This window comes from Jaculus jaculus, chromosome 10 (genome assembly GCF_020740685.1).
Source record: "Jaculus jaculus isolate mJacJac1 chromosome 10, mJacJac1.mat.Y.cur, whole genome shotgun sequence".
NCBI lineage: Eukaryota > Metazoa > Chordata > Mammalia > Rodentia > Dipodidae > Jaculus > Jaculus jaculus.
This window is the reverse complement of record NC_059111.1, coordinates 23423059-23446533: the sequence shown is the minus strand read 5'-3', so window position 1 is coordinate 23446533 and position 23475 is coordinate 23423059. Positions and strand designations below refer to the sequence as shown.

Sequence of the window (23475 nt, the reverse complement as noted above, 5' to 3'; positions counted from 1 at the left end):
TCTGGAATTTTCAAATATTAAAAATTATGACTGGCAAATTGAGCATGCCTGCTTTGAAGATAATGAGAGCTCTTCGGGGCAAAGGTTCTCAACCTGTTTTCCACCTGACACAAAGTGATAGATGAGGGCATCAGAAGCTGACGCCATGAGCCATTACGGGTACAACAGATCTCCATGGATGCAGACAGACCTACATGAAACTCCCAGTTCATCACACGCATTCTTAATACTTTCCTGGGCTTTCTTAGGAAAATGGATTCGAATGAAAATGATAAAACAGAGGCTTAAGGGGCTAGAGAAATGGCTCAGTAAATAAAACCCTGAAGTGGTGGCATAAGTAGCAGAGTTCAGAGCCCCAGCACTCTCATAAAGTCAGACTTTAAAGAGGACATTGGTAATCCCAGCTCACCTATGGCAAGATGGGAGGCAGAGACAGAAGATCCTCAACCCCAGAAACCCACAGGGCAGCTAGCCTGGCCAATGCAGCGGTGAATGGTGGATGACAGACCCTGCCTCAAAGCAAGGTAGAAGGCAAGGTGACATCCCAGGTTGTGTCCTATGAGCTCCACCCAGCATGCCCGCTCTCACATACACAAACACACTAAGAAGAGAGTATGAGGGGTAGGGACATATATGTATACGGCTCAGTGGTAGAGGGCTTGCTTAGCATGTGTGAGGCCCTGAGCATAATCCCTAGTATCACAATGAAGAAAAAACCGGTATGATTTTTTTTCTATCAAATAAAAAAACATTAATATTCATTGAAGAATTACACAAGACACATTCTAAGACTTTTGCCTGCACTAATTCAAAAATTATACTATTAATTAGGTATTTTATCTCCATTTGATAGATGAGTTAACTGAGAAACAAAGAAGCAATGTGCTAATGATTACACATAAGAGAAATGGCAGTGCTAAAATTTCAATAAGGAGGTATACTGGCAGATCCCATATTCTTAAACAAGACAATAAACTGACTCTCAACTTTCTCAGGACCAAGGCCTCATACTACAGGTCAACTCCAACAAATACCTGCAACCAAAAAGGTAACTTTTAGGTGGGCGTGGTGGCACACACCTTTAATCCCAACACTTGGGAGGCAGAGGTAGGAGGATCGCCATGAGTACTAGGCCAGCCTGAGACTACATAGTGAATTCCAGGTCAGCCTGGACTAGAATGAGACCCTACCTCAAAAAACCAAAGGAAAAAAAAAAAAAAAGGTAACTTTTACCTCTGTAGGATGAACACAAAGGGCTTGCTAGGACAGTAACAGTCTCCACGCCCCACCAAAAATTCAGTTAAAGATCCCCATCCCAAAGGCTTAGAAAACTTCATTCATGACCTTTCTCCCTGTGTCTGAGTAGCAGAGAAAGCTAAATCCTCTCTGTAACTCTGGCAAGTGACACCATTCATGAGGCAGCACAGTACCAGGTCGCTGGTATGGAGCTACACAGAAACCACACAGCCTCACAGATAAATAGGAGTATACGCTCTTGCTCCAAAGCAGACATGTGCAGTAAAGCTTCATTCAGTCTTTGGGACGAGCTGTTCAGATATTGAATATTCAATAATATGTATGGGCTTTGCTACATGCCAGGCATCTTTCTCTCCTCTCTTCCTGCTTGTTCCTCTCCCCCTCCTCTCATCTACTTATCTATCTCTCTTTCTCTCTCTGTCACGTATATCAGGTTGGCCTTGAGCTCACTATATACCAAGGATGACTTAATGTCTAACCCTCTTGCCTCAACCTCTGAAGTGTTGGGATTATAGGTGTGTGCCACAATACCTGGTTTATGTAGTACATGAGAAGCAAGCACTCTATCAAATAAGGCAGCTCCACCAGAAGGCAGAGGTAGGAGGATCACTGTGAGTTCGAGGCCACCCTGAGACTCCATAATGACTTTCAGGTCAGCTTGGGCTAGAGTGAGACCCTACCTTTGAAAAATAAAATAAAATAAAAGATGTGTGCTATAATATGTAATGTCTGTATTGGTCAAGATTTTCTGGAGGAAGTGAATTGCGAGAAAGAATACATATTAGGGACTTATTGAATTAGTTTAAAGGATTCAGAGTGGGCAGGCAGTGAACAATAGCCATCTGCAGGTAGGAGAAGCAGAGAGCCCACTAGCTACTCAGTCCACAAGGCTGGATGTCTCAGCAGACCCCATCTGGCACTCATAGCCTAGAGGAATACTGGAGAGCTGCTGGTCTCCAGTCCACACTGGAAGGCTCATGAAAATGGGTTCCAGTATGCACAAAGGATGCCACCAACAGGGTAGATGTGCTCACCAGTGAGCAGAATAGGCAGTCAGGCAAAAAACCCCCACTGTTCTCTTGGATCATCTTTATAGTTCACCACTGGAAAGACCAACCACTGTGGAGGACGTCCCTAATGCCATCAATCCTTCCGGAAATGACCTTACAGACCTGCCCAAGGTGGTGTTTCTATTATGTGATTCATAATCTGATCAAGTTGATAGCAGAGTGTGACCATCACAAGTCCATCCCTGGTCAACCTGACACCAAACCAAGTTCTCTTATTGTCTGGCTTAAGTTCCAAATGAAGATAACAAGGCCATAAATCTGCTTAACATGATAAAACTGTCCAACATATAACCAGAAACACTATGCTTTCCCCATAAATACACAGCAAAGTCTCTTAAGGAATGCTTTGTCTCTAATACCCAATAACATAAATATACAGTTTAACAACACTTAGCTACTAATAGTATCTTAACTCATTGATTAGATAGTGAGGAAACCAGGAAAAAAAGCAAAGGTATCTTATGTGCACATATACATAATCACTCTTAACGTGACAGACACACTCATGCAATCTTCATTTCTGTAAGTGGTAACATGGCCTTCACAGGCATTTGGAACTAACTACCTGCTTCTACTACCCAGTCTGTATTGTCTCCTCCCTCCTCAAACACCTCAGCAGGTCTTTCTTCTTGACCCACACATTCATTCCTGAAAACTCTATGCTATTTATCACCCTGCCTTGATTGGGTGGTTGTAGTTTTCCACAAACCTTGATGACAGGTCATGTTAACACCCAGAGGCACCCCAAAGGATCTCCTGCACTCCAAACATCATCTTCCCTACCTCCAATGTGAAGGAGCAGTCCAGTTTCACCCTGGTATTCTAGACCAATCATACCCATTAGCACTGGAACTGCTTTTTAATAAAATATTTATCTAATTATTTAATATTTATTTGAGAAAGAAAGAGGCAGAGAGAGAGAAAAAAATGGGTGAGCAAGGGCCTCCAGCCACTGCAAATGAACTCTAGACGCAGGTGTCACCTTGTGTATCTGGCTTACATGGGTCCTGAGGAATCAAACTTGGGTCCTCTGGATTTGCAGACAAGCACATTAATCACTAAGCCATCTCTCCAGCCCACCAGTGTGTGTGTGTGTTTTTTGAGGTAGGGTCTCACTTTAGCCCAGGCTGACCTGGAAATCACTCTGTAGTCTCAGGGTGGCCTCAAGCTCACTACGATGCCTCCCTAAAGCTGGGATTAAAGGCATGCACCATCACATCTGGCAACTACTTTCTTAAAAAAAAAAAAATTATTTAGTTATTTATTTGCAAGCAGGAAGACAAGGAATGGGCTTGGCAGGACTTTTTGCCACTGCAAATGAACTCCAAACACACTTTGTACATCTGGTCTTATGGAGGTAATGGGGGATCAAACTCAGGCCATTAGACTTTGCAAGCAAGTGCCTTTAACTGCTGAGCCATCTCTCCAGCCCTGTATCCCCTTTCTTGACTTAAGGGCACTAGGAGCCCAAAGTGACCAGAGGGAAGTCTTAGACTCCAGTTCAATGAAAATGTTTGTGTGAGTGCCTTTAGATAGAAGCAGTCCTTCCTCTGAAACCAAGACTAGCAGCACACAAGACTATGGGAATAGGAAGCAAAACTTTGGGTAGAAGGTAACTTGGAGTGATGGTGAGTGGTATCATTTCCACTTTTGCCACCTGGTTCCTGGACTAATGAATCCTGACTATAAGACAAACAGTACCAGACACTGGGTGCTGATTTGGGCAACATTTGGAGACTTTTGGAGAACCCTGTCCCATCCCTCTAGGATATTATCACCTATCTGGCTCAATAACCTTTTCTTTAAAAGACCATTCCACTGTTCTATCACACCAGCTGTTCAGGATGGTAGGAACATAGTAAAACCAGTGAATTTGAAGAACATGAAAACACTGCCACACTTCTTTGGCTGTGAAATGAGTTCCTTGGTCAGAAGCAATGCTGTGTGGAATACCATAATGGTGGGCAAGGTGTTCTATAAGTCCACAGATGGTATTTTGGCAGATGCATTATATATAAGAAAACTACATCTATACCAAGAATAAATGTCTATTACAGTAGGGAGAAAACATTACCCTCTCCATGATGGAAGTTGTCCAATGTAGTCAACCTGCCAGCAGGTTACCCCAGAGAATGGAGCCATATTGGGGGCTCAGTGCTGGTCTCTGTTGGTGGCAGATCTGGCACCCAGCAGCAGCTATAGCCAGGTCAACCTTGGTGAGTGAACACTGCCTCCTGCTCCCTTGGTGCACTTAGGGTATCATCATCACTATAATGGACCAACGTGGTACCTTATAGGAGGGGCAGGTGATGAAGATCCCTACAAATTAAGTTATGACATAGGTTTAGAGAATTAATATAATGTTGAGGTAAAGCAATAAAGACATATTACGGCCTAGCTGAAAGCAAATTGCTTCTGGTGGTCTTCATAGTCAGGTATGGAGAAGAAAGGTTTTCCATATCAATAGCTGTATCAGGAAATGTGTTAATCTGCTCAAGGAAGGAAACCATATCTGGTACAGCAGCTGCAATTGGAGTCACTACTTGATTACATTTCTGATAATCAATGGTTATTCTCCATGATCTGTCTATCTTCTGAATAGGCCAAATATAGGAGAATTAAAGGGAAGTGTAGAGGGAGCCACCACTCGTGCATAATTCAAGTCTTTTATAAAAGCGCTAAACTCTGCAATCTTTTTAGGGTTGGGATACTGTTTTAGGTTCACTATTTCCCTGGTACAGGCAACTCTAATGGCTTCCATTTGGCTTTTCCAACTTTAATAGCCCTCATTCCACACGTCAGGGAACCCATGTGAGGATTCTGCAACTTTCACCTATTCTAAGTACGGACACTCTAGGACTGGGGAAGAAACTACAGGATGAGTTCAAAGACTCAGTGGACCTACTATGAATCTGAGCTTGGCTAAAACTCCATTGTTCAAGTGACATCCACAAGCCCCTCCTTTTACTGGTGGGCCAATGATGTTGTTTGGGGAGTCCTAGAATCAACTCAATGTCAATTAAAAACCATTATCTCGTAGGTCTCAAAAAGGTCTGACTGTTTCCTTTTCCCCAATGTATAGTTACCCTAGTAAAAGGCTGTAGGTCCCTTTGGAGAAGGATGGGAGAGAGAGTAATATTAAAACTTTCTGGAATTGTAGAATCATTCCATAAGGGGACCTGGCCTCACCTTCATTCGAGGGGTACTGGGTCTGTAAACTGGCTCAAGTCTGAAGACTGGTTAAGGGGCCATAATTCTCTGTTGCTATGAATCAAAGCACTTTTTTGTTCGTGCACTCTGAAACTTTTCTGCTTATACAAATCGAGGAAGAACTTTGTAGTAGGCTTCCTATCTATTTCACTTTTGGGGACACTATGATTAATTGGCCAATACCAAAGGTCTATAAGAGTACGATCACTTTGCCTATGATATCCATTAGGTTAAGTGCACACACTACACCTTTGGCCATTCAGTACTGCAATTAGGTCCATTGTTACTCTAGGATCTAGTTAGACCACTGCATACAGATCATCCAACTTTCCCACTGTAAGGTCTGCATTACATAGAAAAGCAATGACTGGGCTCCTCTAGCATGCTGCTGTTCTCACAAATCTGTTTCTTTATAGTCTTAGTGACCTCCCACTGTGGAAGATTAGGTTCTGCATGGTAAATTCACTGCAGCATTCCAATTTCCAGGAGCCTTTCAATCCTTTCACCAACATTAAGCCAAAGGACATCAAGCAGCTCCAGTTCATTCACAGTAGACTATCTTTTGACCCATACTTCAGCCAGACAATCAAACTCTTAACACATGTGTTAATTGTACAATTAATTAATTTAATTGAGCAGCAAAGTATTATTAAACCTAGAATCTCTGCTCAGTGTGTCAATATCAATAAAATCATCATGATCTAGTAGTGTTTTGTTCCTTCCTCCACCATCTTCTCACACTCTTAAAATTCATGAAGTTCTTTAGGGGTGCATCACACTGCCATGTGTGTCACACTTTCTACCTCACCTGGAGGGGCCTACTTAGCCTTAAGTCTGGTCATAGGCCCAGAACATAGGAGGGCACTGAGGCATCAACATAGTCTTCCTTGGAACTTCCAGGGAAGGTCAATGCCAATTTCACAGACAATGCAGGATTAATTCCCTCAGGCAAGGGGGAGAATAACACAGCCAGGGGTGGGATGGGGAAAACTGCTGTTAAGGATGAGAGGCTACTTCCACTGGGATCAGGGACTCAGCTTCATCAGGGCCCTCCCACAAATCTCCACCCTATATCACAGGACTCCCACTCTTTTCCAATCCACATCCCCATTTTAAGCGCAGACATTTTTTGAGACCGAGGCTTGAACTTGTGTTGTATGTAAGTAATGAGAGCTTGGGTTTGGTTTTCTGCAACTTGAGCTCTAGGGCTGCTGAACAGAAGCATCTCTTCCAGGGGACTTGGAAACCTTTAACTCATTTATGCACACCTGGAACCAGGAAATTTCATCCTGAGCTTATTATTTTCCCTTTTTACTTAATCTGGAGATACTAGAGGCTACCATCCAACATGGTACTTCTAACTTTTCCACAAATATTCGGAAGTTTTTATATACGCAGAGTTACTCAATTTCTTACTCCTCACAAGAGGATAATCAAATACCTCTATCAGTGCCCAGGAGATCTAGAGTTGGAGAGCCAGCTACAGATAACAGTGAGCCCACCGGAGAAATTCATCCTTATAGTTCTGATTCTCTAGAACCACTCCTACAACCTGCATGGTTCCTCTCTGGAAGAACAGGAATGGGAAATTTACTGATTAGCTTACAAGATCTTACAAGATATAGACTGGGCAATCCAACAATAGCTGCCTGCAGGCTGGAGAATCAGAGGCCCCGCAGCTACTCAGCCCATGAGGCTGGATGACTCTGCAGTCCCAATCTGGCATGTACGGCCTGAAGGATTCCTGGAGACCCCCTGAACTTTGGTCCATGCTAGAAGGCTTCTGAAGTAGGTTCCAATGTCCACAAATAGCAGAAACAGGACAGATGGAAGCACAGCCAGCAGCACAGGCAAAGGGTACACATAGTACACTTCAGATCTTCAGCCCAAAAAAAGGACAGAGAATTAGAAGGAAGTCACAGTACAGTAGAAGAGTTTCTTAGTCAGATAGCAGATTCATAAAAATGCAGACTCACAAGAGATAAGAGAGGATTAGCATTCACTCATTTGTAAAGTCCTGTAGTTGCCTTTTGCAAAAGAATACAAAACATAGCCTTTCCCAAATGATTTTTTTATTTGTTTGTTTTTTGTTTTTCGAGGTAGGGTCTCACTCTGGCTCACGCTGACCTGGAAGTCACTCTGTCTTCTCAGGGTGGCCTTGAACTCACAGCGATCCTCCTACCTCTGCCTCCCAAGTGCTAGGATTAAAGGCATGTGCCACCACGCCTGGCTTCCAAATGAAAAAATTTTTAACTAGACATTTAGAATGCAAAATTGACAAGAAAAGTACAAATTGTGTTTATAATAGAATTCAAATGTTACTTGCATAGTTTAATTAAAAATACACAAAGTTAACAAACTCAAAATTTCAACTCCCTAAATTACAAATTACTGCATCTATAGATTAATTCTATGCTGCAGATGGTAAGGTTTACAGACTCAGATGTTTTCATTCCACAACCTACAATTGTATGGAAAGGTATATAAAAGAAACCATTTAAATGTGTTCTTATGCTGCATAGATGAGAAAAGATTATCAAATTACAGGTTTCTCCTCTCTCCCTTTCATCACTCATCACATGAACTTCCTTGTTCACTCTGGAAATCAGCAAGCTTTTTAAACTTAGGAACCAATAGTTGAATTAACATACAGCAGTTTTCTTGAAATATTTAGTTCAAAGGTTTAGCATTATGGTGCAACCAGTCCCCAAAAGGCAAAACAAGTCTGGGATACTGCTGCAAAAATAACTTTAAAAGCCAACTGGCATTAACAAAATACTTTCGATTGCTTTTCAAATACCTTAAATCTTCTTTCACACAAACTCCCACAGTTACACCTACAGCATACCCAGATAAATTCCAAACTGACTGCCCCACACCTGTACAGAAGACACTTCCTCATTTTCCAGATTATTATGTAAAGCTACTTAAGAGTTATACCCAGGCATCTTCCCTTGTAAGAAAGGTAAACAAATCTACTTTAAAAATTAAGGTGGGGGCCAGGTATGGTAGCACATGCCTTTAATCCTAGCACTTGGGAGGCAAAAGTAGGAGGACCACCTAGAGTTTGAGGCCACCCTGAGATTACATAGTAAATTCCAGCCTGGGATAAAGTGAGACCCTACCAAAAAAAAATTATTTATTTATTTAGGCTGAGCATGGTGGCACACACCTTTAATCCCAGCACTCAGGAGGCAGAGGTAGGAGGGTTGCCATGAGTTCAAGGACTACACAGGGAATTCCAGATCAGCCTGGGCTAGAGCAAGACCCTACCTTGAAAAACCACGCGCGCGCGCGCACACACACACACACACACACACACACACACACACACACACACAAAGGTAGGAGCACTAACTTTAAACAATGTGTAGAGCTCTTGCCAACCTCATGTGGAAATGCTAGTTTTTAATAGTATGTTTTTGTTTTGTTTTGTTTTTTGTTTTTCGAGGTAGGGTCTCACTCTGGTCCAGGCTGACCTGGAATTAACTACGTAGTCTCAGGGTGGCCTCGAACTCTCAGCAATCCTCCTACCTCTGCTTCCCAAGTGCTGGGATTAAAGGCATGCACCACCACGCCCGGCTTTGAATAATATTTTTATCTGCAAGCAGAGAATGAGAGAGGCGTTTTTCACTGGTACTGGGGAATCAAACCCAGGCGTTTAGGCTTTACAAGTAAGCACATAATCCACTGATCCATCTCTCCAGCCCCCAAAATGCTAGTTTTGTTTATTTTTAAGTGTAATATTTCTAACACGATACTAACTTTACCTCCACCATCATTCTAAGCCTTTCAAATATATTAGCTTATTAAAAGCCCTCTGAGCCTTTGAGTGACAGCGAAAAAACAGAGGTATAGGAAAGGCAAGTGATTTTCCCAAGGTCACACAGCTTGTATGTGTGGCAAGATGAGCATTAACCCCAGACAACTTGAGTCCAGAATCCATCCACACCCTTTACTACAATGCTGTGCTTACTCAGAAAGAAGTATGTTCAGGAGAGCCCACAGTTAAACATTCAATAGCAATCTACTAAATAAACTAGAGAGGGAAAGTTGAGAGACCAAAAAGTAAAATATGCTTTACTGTGGTGGCTTGACTCAGGTGCCCCCATAAACGTAGGTGTTCTGAATGTTAGGCCTCCAGCTGATGGCAATTTGGAAATTAAAGCCTCCTGGAAGACAGTGTATTGTTGGGGGCGGGCTTATGGGTGTTTGGCACAGTTGCTGTTGTCCATCTGATGTTGGCCAGACGGTAATGTCCACCCTCTCTCTGCTCATGCCATCGTTTTCCCCTCAAGTCTATAAGCCAAAATAAACCTTTTTTCCCACAAGCTGGTCTTGGTCAGGTGTTTCCTGCCAGCAATGTTAACCTGACTACAGCAATTACTCATAGCCCAATACATCAATAGGAATAAACAGGCATATTTGTATCCCATCAGGTTATTTGTCAATTAACACTATGTATGTGATTTTCTAGAAAATGAAAAACTAAGATAACAATCTCTAGCATTTTTAGAATAACAGTTTAGATTAAGTAAACTCTTATATGCCAAGTATTTATGATTCGGTATGTGAAATATATTCTAATTTCATCTCATAGCCCCATAAAAACTTATAAATATTATCCTCACTTTATATATGAGAAAGTTGGAGTATATTTTAAAAACTTGAAGTCACTAAGAAAATAGCTGAACCAAAGATTCAAATCCAGGCAGTTTGACTCTCAAACCAAAATTCTTTACTACTTCTGGAGGTCAGGTTCTTCAAAGATGGTAATCATTTATCTACATAATAGTATTGTATGGGTTAGCCTAAAATGTGTACAAAGTATACAGATCTATTTTATTTTGACCTGAGTCTGACTCAGACACCTAAAATTTTTAGTGTCTTGTGTTCTCTCTTGAACAAGCTAACTAAATCTTCATGTCTTCTTTAATAAGGGTCAAGTATCTTATGAGAACCCTTCATCCAACAAACATTTGAGGATCTACTATGTGCTAGAAACTAAGCTAACAGTCTTTGCACTCAACACAAGGATTCATTCCATGCAGCACATAAGTATATCAGGTTTCTCACAACCAATAAATCTAACATCCTGGATATAAAAATGAGTAACAACTTAGCCTACCATTCAATGACAGAAGTGAGAATGCAATCCTGTGATTACCTGCCCCCTGTCTTACACAGTATATAAATCCCTGACTCTTCTTACAGTTCCTTTAGAGTGACTAACATCTAAATAATTACTAGATAACCATTTGCCTGCTTCAGGCTATACCACCTCTTAGAAACTGACAATTCTTTAGTACAAAGGAACTGAAATTATAATTTCTTTTACTAAAACTTCAGTTTATTAGGTTATATGTTTAAATTAGTTTTAAAATTCTAAATTTAGGTTGTAGGTTTTACTTTAATACTCGATGGTAAACAGTAGATGTCTAAGACCACCTATAACAAGAGCTTAAATGTTTTAAAATTAATGAGCATACCCACTAAAGGTGGTTGATTTTTCATGATGACATTTGATTGTGTGCAGTCTTAAATCAGATTCTGTTGGCTAGAAAAAGTGGCAGACAGCCAAAAGTTAAAATCAATGTAACAGAAACACTCTAAACCAGTATACTGAGTGGCTTTATTGGTAGTCAGTGGCTACAGGCAAAATTATCAACCCACTGCCTTAAAATGGAAGGGGAAAAATAGCAGAAGCAACCTAAGAAACCAAGGTCAAAATATTATAGAGGGACTGGAGAGATGGCTCAGTGCTTAAGAGCGCTCTCTGAGCAAGCGTAAGAGGGCCTGAGGAGGCCTGACAGACACTCAAATTTGATCCCCAGGACCCACTTAAACAGCTGGACATGGTCACACAAATCTGTAATCCACCTTATAAGAAAGCAGAGTTCTGAGAATCACCAGAAAAAAAATTACTAAGACTCTAGCACAAAAAAGAACAGCTGCTGCAAGAGACCACACCCAGCTCCAGATAAGCACACAGGGCACCATATATGCACATGCATGCACACACACATCACATACACACTTTCGCTGGCTGGTATTTTATTAATGCATGAATGAAACCCTGACACATTTCTCAACTCACATGCTTACAACAACATTTAAATGTAGCTGGCAAATGTTGGAGCTTATCATTTCTTGTCTATTCCTCTAATATGCTTCACTAGTACTTCATGTCTCTACTAGTATCTGGTATTTCCCTTCTATTGCTACTTCATCCAAGGTTTTAATTTTACTTAAGAGACATATTTCAGTACCTTACAAATATTAAGTACTGAGTAAAGGTTCATTAATGATGGATATGGTGACTACTCTAACAAACTGCTCCTCTTCATCTCTGATGAAAATTATTCATGAATAAGGTCCTTGAGCCTTTTCTTTACTCCAGCTATACTAATACCTCAGGTTATCTAATCTATATCCAACCTAGCCCATTGTTTGAATTTTAGATTCATAAGTTCAACTGCTAAGTTGGCATCTCCATTAGTACGTCATTAAGCATGGCAAAAACTTTACAAGTCTGGAACAGAACACCTGGACACCCCCCAGAAACAATCTCTGCCCTTCCCAGAACCATCTTTAACTCTATCCTCCAAGCCATCTCTGGCTTGTCAAAATCCTTGGAGTTATCCTTTACTTCTCTCCTTTCACTCATACACCAGTCCTTTAGGTTCAAAACACACTTAGCATCAGAGAAATAGGTATGAAGCTGGGCATGGTGGCTGTGGCGGTTTGATTCAGATGTTCCCCATAAATTTATGTGTTCTGAATGCTAGGTCCCCAGCTGGTAGCAATTTGGGAATTGGAGCCTCCTAGAAGTAATGTATTATGGGGGTGGTGCTTATAGGGGTTATAGCCAGCTTCCTCTTACCAGTGTTTTGCACAGTTTCCTGCTGCTGTTGTCTACCTGATATTGGCCAGGAAGTGACATCCAGTCTCTGTTCATGCCATGTTTTTCCCTGCCATCATAGAGCTTACCCTCAAGTCTATAAACCAAAACAAAACCTTTCCTCCCACAAGCTGCTCTTGGTCGGGCATTTTTTGCCAGCAACATAAAGCTGACTGCAATAGTGGATCATGCCTGTAATTCCAGCACTTGGGAAACTGAAGCAGAAGGGTTGTTATGGGTACAGACGCCTGGGCTAGAGTTCTAAATTCTGAGCTAAAGTGAGATTCTGCCTCATAAAAAGCAAAAAATTAAACCAGATGTGCTGGCTCATGCCTTTAGGTTCTAGCACTCAGGGAGGCTAAGGTAGGAGAATCAACCATGAGTTCTAGTTTAGCCTGTAGTACTGAGTTCCAAGTCAGCCTAGGCTACAGTGAGACCCTGCCTCTAAAGACGGACAGACAGACTTAGAAGCAGTGACATTCCATAGCAATGATTATACCTAGTATTCAGATCTTAGCTTCTAAATACAATTATCCAAAAGAAAAATAAGTTTCTTTAAAGAAATGATTGATTCTAAGGTAAAGGCAGAAAAACAAGATGCGCCTGAAGTTTCTAGTAGTTCAGGAAGTATTTAAATATTCACATGCATACACAAAGCTAGGAGCATATCAAAAGGACATAGAGGTCAACCTAAAAGAGCTCCCAAAGGCCAAAGTCAGAATAATTTGAATAATGATGGTTTTAAATTATAATCATAAGTACAAAATGCTCATGAATTTTTATTGATAAAAATAATTACAGACAGATGAAGGACAAACCTTCTCTACAGAAGAACTCCAGCTAATAAATTAAGAATGAACGAAATACAAAACTACTTGTACAACACTATAGCAATAATGATCACAAGCAAGATCTGATAAATACAAGAATTAGTGGGCAGAAAAAGGATATTGGCAAAGTCTCAAAGTATCTCTCCCAAAGTATCAGCTGTGCTTATTTTTAAGATATGTTCACAGTCTTTTCTTGTCTTCTTTAAATTAGTTTATTCATTCATGTGGGAGCAGGGATGGTACCCTGGGCCTCATGCATGCTAGCCAAGCACTCTACCACCGAGCTTCTCCCTCTAAGGAGCGAAGCGCAGGTGCCTTCCCTTTGCTTGTCGGCTAGACATAGTCACTTACTTCTCATGGCCAGAGATCAGAAAGGACAAACAGTAACATTACAATTAAGAACCCTAGCAGAAACCACCTTCACAAAGTGATCAACAGTTATTTGATATAATGTGCCTTGTGTATGATTTGATAAGGGCACTTGACCTGTGTGTTTTTTTTTTCCCAACACTTCATAATCCCAGTCTAATCATGAGAAAACACAGGGCAGGGCTGGAAAAATGGCTCAAAAGTCAAAGATATTTTGCTTGCAAAGCCTAATAGCCTGGGTTCACTTCCCCAGTACCCATGTAAAGCCAGATACACAAAGTGGAGCATACATGTGGTATTTGTGTGCTGCATGTAGCAAGAGGCCCTGCTGTGCCCATTCATTCTCATTTTCATTCTCTTTCTCTCCCCCCTCTTTTTCCTTGCAAATAAATAATAAATTAAGTATTTTAAAAATAAAACACAAGGCAAACTTAAATCCTAAATTGAAGAACATCTAAAAAATACCTGGCCAAAAGTCTCTAAAAATATCCAGGTCATAAAAGATAAAAGATCAAGAAAATGTCATATAATACGAGAGATAAGGAGACCTGACAACTTAATAATGTAACATTCTGGTGTGCCCATTCTCTCTCTGTATCCCTCTGCTTGCAAATAAATATTTTTTTTAAAAACATGATAGAAGATATGTCATCAACTCCCTATTAGATTCGGACCTATTCACTTTGCCATTCACCTTCTCTTCTTTTCCTGCTTACTAAAAAATTATTACTAGCTGGGCATGGTGGCATATGCCTTTAATCCCAGTACTCAGGAGGCAGAAGTAGGAGGACTGCTGTGCGTTCAAAACTAACCTGAGACTACAGAGTGAATTCCAGGTCAGCTAGCACTAGAGTGAGACCCTACCTTGAAAAACCAAAAGAAAAAGAAAAATATATATACATATCTACTTCCCACTCAAGACCAATTTCTCTACCTGTACCCAATTGCTCATGCTCACTTTCTCCCATCCCTCTTCCGTCTCCCTTTATCATCTTTCCTATCCCCTCTCTCCCCTCATTTGATTTCTTCTCTCCATTGGTTCTGTCCAATTCCATATAAGCATGCCAAGACCCTCTCCATTTACAATTATTTTAAGGCAAACTTCTCTAAATCCCATCATCTCCCTTTATACGGTATTTCCAGGGCATGGTTGCACACACTGATAATCCCAGGTCTTTGGAAACAGAGGCAGGAGATCAGTAGTGCAAAATCAGCTTTGGCTACATAGCAAATCAAAGGCCAGCCTGGGTTATACATGAGACCCATTTCAAAAAAGAAAAACAGAAGCCAGGTTTGGTAGTGCACGCCTTTAATCCCCTCACTCGGGAGGCAGAAGTAGGAGGATTGCTGTGTGAGTTCAAGGTCACTCTAAGAATACAGAGTTAATTCCAGGTCAGCCTGATATCTACCTTGAAAAAACAAAAAAAAACAAAAAAAAAAAAAAAAAGGAAAGAAAGAAAAAAAAGAAAGAGCGGTGTGGTGGTGGAGCATGCCTTTAATCCCAGCACTCCGGAGGCAGAGGTAAGAGGATCGCTGTGAGTTCAAGGCCACCCTGAGAATACATAGTGGATTCCAGGTCAGCCTGGGCTACAGTGAGACCCTACCTTGAAACCCCCCCAAAAAAAAAGAAAGAAAGAAAAACAGCTCTCTTGCCAGGCATCCTCATTAGAGTGACATCATCTCTAAACCAAACATGACAATCTCTGACTGTGATGCCCAGGAAAGACAGGACAACCTGGAATTCCAACTACTTTCATAAGGTCATCCAACTCTTGGATGATTATCCAAAATGCTTCGTCGTGGGAGCAGACAATGTGGGCTCCATGCAGATGCAGCAGGTCCGCACACCTCCCTGAGAAAGAACACCAAGAGACACAAAGGCCACCCAAGAGCACCTGGAGAACAACCCAGCTCTCGTATTGGGGGAATGTGGGTTTTGTGTTCACCAAGAGGGACCTCACTGAGATCAGGGACATGCTGCTGGCCAGTAAGGTGTCAGCTGCCGCCCGTGCTGGTGCCATTGCCCCCTGCGAAGTCACTGTGCCAGCCCAAACATCAGTCTGGGGCCTGAGAAGACTTCCTTCTTTCAGGCTTTAGGCACAACCACCAAAATCTCCAGGGGCACCATTGAAATGCTGAGTGATGTGCAGCTCATCAAGACTGGAGACAAAGTGGGAGCCAGCGAGGTCACCCTGCCCAGCACGCTGAACATCCCCCCTTCTCCCTTGGGCTGATCATCCAGCAGGTGTTTGACAATGGCAGCATCTACAACCCCGAAGTGCTTGACATCACAGAGGATACCCTGCACTCTCGCTTCTTGGAGGGTGTCTGCAATGTTGCCACTGTATGTCTGCAAATCAGTTGCCCGGCTGTTGCCTTAATGCCTCATTCTATTGTCAGTGGTACAAGTGGGTCCTGGCTTTGTTCGTGGAGACTGAGCACACCTTCCCACTTGCTGAGAAGGTCAGGCCTTTCTGGCTGATCATCGGCATTTGTGGCCGCTGCCCCCATGGCTGCCACCACTACTGCTGCTCCCGCTGCCTCCATGGCCCCAGCCAAGGTGGAACGCAAGGAAGAGTTGGAGGAGGGAGCGGAGGATGTGGGATTCGGTCTCTGACTAATCACCAGAAGGCAACCAAAAAGGCAGCTTTATTTGGAAAATATGGAAATAAAGGGTTACTTCTCTGAAAAAGAAAAATGAAAGAAAGTACTGGTTCCTGTCAATTAGCTATACGTTTAGTTGACATACACTCTTCAACTTCCTCAATGCATTACAGACGTAGCTCACTGCTCTAGCTTGTTACATTAATATAGCTTAATTGCCAAGTCTCAGAGACTTCCTTCAGTCCTTATCTTACTTGTCCTTTTCACGGCCTGATACAAGGTGACAACCAGTCCTTGGAATAACCTACTCCCTCAGCTCCCTGATAAACCAGCCATAGTTTCCTTTATCCATTCTTGGTCTATCTGGTACACGGGTGATTTCCCCTAGCTGCTGCCCTGTCCACCTACCAGCTCACAACACAAATGGAGGAGTCATCCTACATCTCCAGCTTTGCTCAGTTCTGTAATCCCTTTACCCAATCCTGCTGACAATCCTTTTTTTTTTTCTTGGTTTTTCAAGGTAGAGTGTCACTCTAGCCCAAGCTGACCTGGAACTCACTATGTAGTCTCAGAGTGGCCTCGAACTCACAGTGATCCTTCTACCTCTGCCTCCCGAGTGCTGGGATTAAAAGCGTGCGCCACCACACCTGGCCCCTGACAATCCTTCTGAAATGACTCCTATAGCCACCCCTTCTTTCTCTATAACCCTCATCGTTTTTCGCCAGGAAGAGCTTTTTAGCTGGTCTTGCTTCTACTTCTGCCACTTGCAAACCTAGCTCTGCCAAAATGACAGGACTAAAACACAAATCCAATTCTACAACAGCATGGCTTTAATAAATAAATAAATCTTCATAGCCTTCAAGACAAAGTTAAAATTTCCAAGCTTGGGCTGGAGAGATGGCTTAGTGCTTGTCTGCAAAGCCAAAGGACCCAGGTTCAATTCCCCAGAACCTACATAGACCAGATGCATAAAGTGGTACATGTGTCTGGAGTTTGTTTGTAGCAGCTAGAGGCCCTGGCACACCCATTGTGTGTGTGTGTGTGTGTGTGTGTGTGTGTGTGTCTATCTGCCTATTTCTCTCTCTCACACACACAAATAGATAAAAATAAAATATTACAAAAAAATTCCCAAGCTTGGTTCACAATTGGTGATTCAGCTTGTTCATGTACCCCAAGTCTAAAGCTGTGCTATCAGTGTGTGGCTACTGAATACATAAATTTAGCTACTCCATACTGAAATGTGCTACAAGTCTAAAATACACACCAGGCTCTGAAGACTTAGAATGAAAAAGGCAGTGCCAAATATCTCAATTTTACTGTTTTGTACTGGTCACATGTTGAAACTATTTTAAATATGCTGATTTTATATTATAGATTTCACTTTTTAAATATTTTTATTTATTTGCACACATGGAGAGATAGAGACAGAGAGAATGGGTGTGCCAGGGCCTCCTGCCACTGCAAATGAACTCTAGATGCATGTGCCACTCTATGCATCTGGCTTTATGTCAGTACTGGAGAATCATATGCGGGTCATTATGTTTTGCAGGCAAGTGCCTTAACCGCTGAAACATCCATCTAGCCCCTTACTTTTTACTTTTTAAAAATGTTTTTAACTTTGTACTGTTTAAAATAGAATTACCAGAAATTTTTAATTACACATATGACTAAAATTTGTGATTTGTTTTTTAATAACACTAGTGTAAAAATGCACTTCCCTTTTTCTAAACCTAAATAGCTCACGTATTAGTCAAGATTAGCTGAGATTCCAGGACATCCTCCAGCACCAAGAGTACAAGTCTGAGTCACAAACCCTCCTCTGTACTTCCATTCATAGGCACCTGTGCACCTACCTGTCATATCCTGCCATATAGCACATCATACTGTAATTACTGGTTATCAGCCATCTCTCCTAAAGTGGGAGCTCCTGGCAAAAAGAGGTATCACTCTATATCTACTGCAAGTCCTACCATCAGCCTGGCACTTAAAAGGCACTCAAACATTTACCATGTATCAGTGAACTACCTATTTCTAGCCTGGAGGGTACTATAAGTTCTAATTTTCCAAGGAAAACCAACCAGTGGGGACGGAGCCTCAATGTAACCATTACTCTAATAATGAAAAGACTGAGTTATAGAGAAAGTAAGGATCACCGTAAGATTGGGATGTGAGAAAATGAAGCTCATTACCTGCCCCTCCCTCTTATGGTAAAAAAAAAGAAAAGAAAAGAAAAAGAAAAACAGGGATTTGCAAAAGTGATACAGAGCCTTGAACGCACAGTTGGCATGCAAGGGGCCACAGCCTGCTTCCTAAATTGCTCAAACAAGCCATCCAACGAAAGAGTATGATTTGGCGGGTTGCACCACAACCAGCCAGAGCCCAGCACCTGTTCCACTTAAACAGCACATCATTATGGTTCAAAACAACAACAAATCTCTCTCATGAAGCAAATGCTAATCTCATGATGCTTCACCATGGAGTAATTTAGAAGAGTTATTATATGCAATGTGCCAAAGCATGAATTTATGGCTGATACTTATTTGGCAAATATGGCTGGCATTGCTAGATGTTAAAAACCATGTATGCAAATAAGCAAATAAAAGTTTTTAAGTGCTCAGACTCAAATATTTACATTACCATAAATGTACAAAGATAAATGTTTACTCGAGTACCCATATAATGCATTTCAGGAACACATTTTTTAATGTGATTGTCAGGAAACAGTTATGAAGTGGCATTACTTCTTTATGAGCCTCAGGATAGACTCTTAAAAATGAAATCGGACAGAATGTTAATGGGGTACAAACATTACCGTGGAAGTTCCTCTGCACTATTACTAGGCAAAATGAATCGTCATAGTATCATAACTTTTCAAAGCAATCTTATCTTTTCCTTTCACCGAAACATTTCTCTTCCAACCTTGGAAACCAGCCAAACATATATGAGAGAAAGGAGGACCACACATCAAAAAGCTTTAAAGAAAATCGTTTGATCCAGCATTCAGGGGGCGGAGGAAGGAGGACTGCCTTCAGTTTGAGGCCAGGGCTGGGACCAGAGTTCTAGGTCAGCCTGGGTTAGAATGAGACCTTACCTTGGAGGGAAAAAAAAAAGAAAAAAAAAAAAAACTAAAATAAAATAAAGACATGATAAAATATTTCCTCCTCTTAACCCTCTGAAAGGGATGTTTGTTTTTTCACATAGTTTCTGAGTTGGTCATTGCCAAAACTCACTAGCAGGGGTACAAATTCTGCTTCCAATGCTAACTGTTAATCTCTGTGATAAGACTATTAGCTCCTATCTTTGAAGTCAAGAAAATGTACCTTACCTGCAATTATAGTTTACTGAACGAGTCACCAAAGAGAAGTACCAGGCACTTCAGAAAGTAATTAGGGTAGTCAGTGAACTGAGCGATCTAGAAAGCTCTGAGATTACAAAAGAAGCCATCATGAAGTTAGTATCCAAGATTGCTCATGGAAAGTTTTACCCCTGTGGATAATTCAAGTTTGGGCTTTTTTTTTTTTTTTTCCACTTTCACATTACAGAGAGCAAGATGGGCTCTTTTAACTACACACTTCATTTATCAGGAGGAAGGGGGAAAAAAACTGGCTGGAAAGAGAAAAATCAGCAGGTAGGCCCCAAGACAGGATACTCAAAGGAACTGCAATTCAGGTGGAAAAAGCAGTTCATGTACATCATCCAATGACCTAAAGATAGTCTTTTATGTAAGTCTCCAAGTATTTAATTCAAACTATCATCTTACCACATCCAACAGAGACAAGGGGAAAAAACGTATTAGGTTTTCTATGGTAAGGCCAATAAAGATGAAATCATACTTTTCCTCTAACTCATCTCCATCCTTCAACAACCTTCCAATAACTCCATTCCTCAGCTCTGCTTCCTAAATCTGGGTCTTAAAAAAGCAGACCTGAGAAGTAAGTAACATTTAAGGGAGCCCTCTGAAGCTCTCCGACCGATGGTGCGTAAGACAGGGGAAAAGGGGAGGGGGGCCAGGGTTCAGACAGCAAGACCTCTTCGAAGGAGGAAAAGAAAAGTTGCGAGAACCCACGAGTCAAAGGCAAAGAGGAAACAAACGAACTCCGCATCTCAAACCCCACAACCCACCTAGCAAAGCCCGCACGCACGTCGGGGTGGATGGGGAGTGGGGAGGGGGGTGTCGGAGGAATCACCAGCCGGAGCAGACAGCCCCGGGTTCCAACGTCTGACGCCGCGGGCGGGCCGAGGCTGCACCCGGCTCGGATGTCCCCGGGGCTGGGAGCCGGATGACCCTATAGACACAGCCCGAGCGAGCGAAGCCCTTCCTGCTCCAGTCTCCCCAGCGTCCCAAGCGTCCGAGCTACGCTTTCCCCGGGTCGCCTCCCAGCCGAGCCCGGAGGGGAGTCGCTCGCCTCCAGGTTCCAACTTTCCCTCCTCTGGGGGGCGCCGCGCCACCGGGGCCATCGCCGTCAAGGGAGGGGGCGCCCGGGGCCAGCAGGGAGCACGGAGGGGCGCGCGGCGCCGGCGGGGCGCGGGGTGGCCGGGGCGCTTAGAACCCGCGCCGGGCAGGACGCACACCGGGGCGCCGGGGACGAGGCGGGTTGTGGGGAGGGGAAGGAACCCCGCGGTGGCACCCCGCCCAGACTCCCCCGCCCCAGGTTCGCGTTTCTCACCTCACCGCGACCCTGGTCCCCCATAAGCCGGTGCGCGTGGAAAAGGGACCGGACCGGGGATGGGGGGGACGCAAGCAACCCTACCCCCCGCTCCTCATTACCTGAGGGGCGCACCCGCCGCTGCGGTGACCACCATCGCCTGCTCCGTCCCGTCCTCTTCACCGGTGACCGCGACCGCCGCCGAGCAACTGACACAACTAACTAACTACTGGCGGCCGCCGAGTCCACGGCGCGCTCCCGGCCGCTCGCAGCTCGCCGCCCGTCCAGCCCACCAGCCTGCCCGCTCCTCCCAGCCCGGCGGCGCGCCGTCCCGCCGAGCGCGCACCCTCGCCCGCTTCGCTCCTTGAGGATCGAGAGCGCGCGCCGCGCGCGCACACACACACACGCCGCGGCCTTCTCCCAGATCGCCCCTCAGCACCCTCCGAGGGGAGGAGTTACTTGGAGGCCCCGCCTCTTTGCGTGCCGACATCCGGAGGACGAAACCTAGAGAGCATCTGATTGGCTGAAGGGCGGGGCCAAGGCAAGTGGGCGGGGTCAGAGCGGGACCTTGGGCCCGCGTGAGGCGCAATTTGGGTCCAATTAAGCACTAGGGTAGGAAACACGGCAGCAAAGCTTTGGTCCTTGTGGAAGCCGAATCCCGTCCACGTGAGCCGGCCTCGGAGTACAGAATAAGTGTGTTAAAGACTCCGGTATACACGAATCACCAATTTAAGTCCCACTAATTTCCGTGAGCTTCAGCAATAAATAAAGAAAACTACATCTCCCAGGAACCTCTGCGAAAATTGGGTTCTCACCTTGCGTACTCACGTAGTCTCTCGCCGCAGAGGAACAAAATAATCCCTTCATTTTTATTATTATTTTTTTTTTCTGAAGGTGTCCGGCATAAGACTTCACTTTTCTCCTCACCGGAGCACTTCTAGATGTTACCGCTATGAGAAGAAGTTGCCCATCTACGGGTGTCCAGGCAACTGCGGAAAGACAAAGGACACCAAAATAAGGTGCTGCGGAGGAATTTCTGTCGAGCTGTGACACGACGGAGTGCGAAGAGTGAAGGCGATTGAGAGGGGCTGAGGGAATTGTCCTCAGTCCAAGGGACTTTCATTAGGCCCCAGGCCCCCGCCTGCCCCTGTCGTCAGCAGGTCAGTAAGCAAGGCGAACTTGGGGGTGGCCACCGTCGAGATGTCCTTCGTCCCCTTGAACATCATCATCCCTGTGTTTTGCTGCCGTTATTGATCTGTCTTGGTTTTTGAAGCCGACTGAATGGGGGCAACTCACTTCCGGTTGGGGGGAAGGGAGAAATACCGTCATAGGGGAGGGGGAAACATAACTCACTTCCTGTGGGTAGTAAGGGGGGAGGCGGGTAGGAGGATGGTTTTGGGGTGTGCAACCCATTTCCCGTGCTGATGAGGGCCAGGAAAGAAAAAAAAAAAGGTGTTACCTTGTGCCATTTGCAGAGATGGATGTCTTACAGCTTTGAGGATGTGTTCCTCATATCAGAAAGTGAGGTTAAGCTGCCAAGTTGTGTTGATCACCAGCCCACAGTTAGAATTGTGTTCTGTTTTCAAGGGTAAGATGGAAATTTTCTCCCCCTGCAAAATTGTCTCAATGCTTTCTTCAAAGAATTTGAAACACTTTGCAACTTTGTAATGTGACTCTGGCCCCTCTCCTTTAAGTTCATCCTTAATAGCGTTCTCTGCCTAGGCATGCGATGGAGGTGGTTTATTAGAGGATTGAATATTTCACATAAATTACGGAGGCATTCTCATTTAATTTTTTTTTTTTTTTTTTGCAAACGGAAAATATACTGGAGTACTCAAATTTGATATAATTGGTATCTTTCTTAGACCTCTGGCTTTGGGACCAAAGATTTTTGTCCCATGCAGGAGAAGAACTTCATCTGCCTTAAAATTTTTTTCCATATAGCTTCTGTTCAGCATTTGTGAAAGATGTATTTTACTACATTTTCTCCTCTTGTAATTTAATTTCATTTGTTCCTTGTGGTTTAAAGCATGGCACAAAGATTATGAGGTTCGCTCACATTTTAAGGGGGAAATGCTCACAAGAAACAGGATGAATAGGATAGAACTTTCTGTTTTCCAGTATTCTCCGTTTTTTGTTAGAAGCTGTATTGGAGGTGATAATGAACAATTTTGATTCCTTGGATGCTCTTATCAAGCAAGACAATACATGGGTGTATATTTGCTAAAGAAATCAGTCTTTTTGCAGTTGCTATGTGAAATCTCAACCATTTTTTGTAAGATTAGACTATCAATAGCAATGTCTTTAAAAATATTTTAAATAAGGTCCATCAAATTGTTACTTAATCTAGTCTCAGAGTTTGCAATTGTTTTAATTCTAAGTCTTTTAAAACACAATTTGATTTAGAGAGTTTTTAAAATATTTTTATTTATTTATTTGCAAGCAAAGAGAGGAGACAGAGGTAATGAGCATACCATGACCTCCACCTACTACAAACTACAGATGCCTCTGGTTTAGAGTTTAAGAAGATTGTGGGCTGCAGAGATGTCTTAGCGGTTAAGGTGCTTGCCTAAGAAGCCTAAGGATGC

General features: G+C 43.0%; 2 protein-coding genes and 1 pseudogene across 3 annotated transcripts in view; 2 read left to right on the top strand and 1 right to left on the bottom strand.

Moving 5' to 3' along the window:
* The window catches only part of Peak1 (pseudopodium enriched atypical kinase 1), a 286254-nt gene extending 264143 nt beyond the window's left edge, over positions 1–22111 (bottom strand). The window contains exon 1 of one of the 2 annotated variants that reach the window (XM_045160221.1): positions 21703–22111. The gene's annotated coding sequence lies outside the window, so the exon portion shown is untranslated. Of the gene's footprint in view, positions 1–21009; positions 21141–21702 lie in introns of those variants that run through there. The other variant, XM_045160219.1, reaches the window with a different exon arrangement.
* Positions 15350–16254, top strand: LOC101608891 (annotated as a pseudogene).
* The window catches only part of Hmg20a (high mobility group 20A), an 89667-nt gene continuing 88023 nt past the window's right edge, over positions 21832–23475 (top strand). Inside the window, exon 1 of the mRNA XM_004660421.2 lies at positions 21832–22047. The gene's annotated coding sequence lies outside the window, so the exon portion shown is untranslated. The remainder of the gene's footprint in view (positions 22048–23475) is intronic.